This window comes from Lissotriton helveticus, chromosome 10, assembly GCF_964261635.1.
Source record: "Lissotriton helveticus chromosome 10, aLisHel1.1, whole genome shotgun sequence".
In the NCBI taxonomy this organism is placed as follows: Eukaryota; Metazoa; Chordata; class Amphibia; order Caudata; family Salamandridae; genus Lissotriton; species Lissotriton helveticus.
In genome coordinates, this window is record NC_136071.1 from 764,805,126 (window position 1) to 764,806,271 (window position 1,146).

Sequence of the window (1,146 nt, forward strand, 5' to 3'; positions counted from 1 at the left end):
CGGCCTCCCCACCCCGGGCTCTGTCCTTGGTCCTGCTGCGTGGCAGGGTGCCCGGGACGGGGTCCGGAGGGACCGGGGAGGCGTCCCATGCACCTCCGGGCTTGGGAGCCCCGGCTCGGTCCAGGGGCCCGGGCGGGCCCCGGGTCGGGTGCTCCGGCCCTGGTCCCTGTCTCCCAGCCTACCGCACTGCCAAGGGCCTAGGAATGGGTTCCGTTGTTCCCGGGGAGCCTCCCCTTGCTTGGCTGGGTTCAGGAGCAGTGGCTAGGGCCCCTGAGGGCCCGGGGAGGGCGGCCTCCCCACCCCGGGCTCTGTCCTTGGTCCTGCTGCATGGCAGGGTGCCCGGGACGGGGTCCGGAGGGACCGGGGAGGCGTCCCATGCACCTCCGGGCTTGGGAGCCCCGGCTGGGTCCAGGGGCCCGGCCGGGCCCCGGGTCGGGTGCTCCGGCCCTGGGCCCTGTCTCCCAGCCTGCCGCACTGCCAAGGGCCCGGGAAGGGGTTCCGATGTGCCCGGGGAGCCTCCCCTTGCTTGGCTGGGTTCAGGAGCAGTGGCTAGGGCCCCTGAGGGCCCGGGGAGGGCGGCCTCCCCACCCCGGGCTCTGTCCTTGGTCCTGCTGCGTGGCAGGGTGCCCGGGACGGGGTCCGGAGGGACCGGGGAGGCGTCCCATGCACCTCCGGGCTTGGGAGCCCCGGCTGCGTCCAGGGGCCCGGCCGGGCCCCGGGTCGGGTGCTCCGGCCCTGGGCCCTGTCTCCCAGCCTGCCGCACTGCCAAGGGCCCGGGAAGGGGTTCCGATGTGCCCGGGGAGCCTCCCCTTGCTTGGCTGGGTTCAGGAGCAGTGGCTAGGGCCCCTGAGGGCCCGGGGAGGGCGGCCTCCCCACCCCGGGCTCTGTCCTTGGTCCTGCTGCGTGGCAGGGTGCCCGGGACGGGGTCCGGAGGGACCGGGGAGGCGTCCCATGCGCCTCCGGGCTTGGGAGCCCCGGCTGGGTCCAGGGGCCCGGGCGGGCCCCGGGTCGGGTGCTCCGGCCCTGGGCCCTGTCTCCCAGCCTGCCGCACGGCCAAGGGCCCGGGAAGGGGTTCCGATGTGCCCGGGGAGCCTCCCCTTGCTTGGCTGGGTTCAGGAGCAGTGGCTAGGGCCCCTGAGGGCCCGG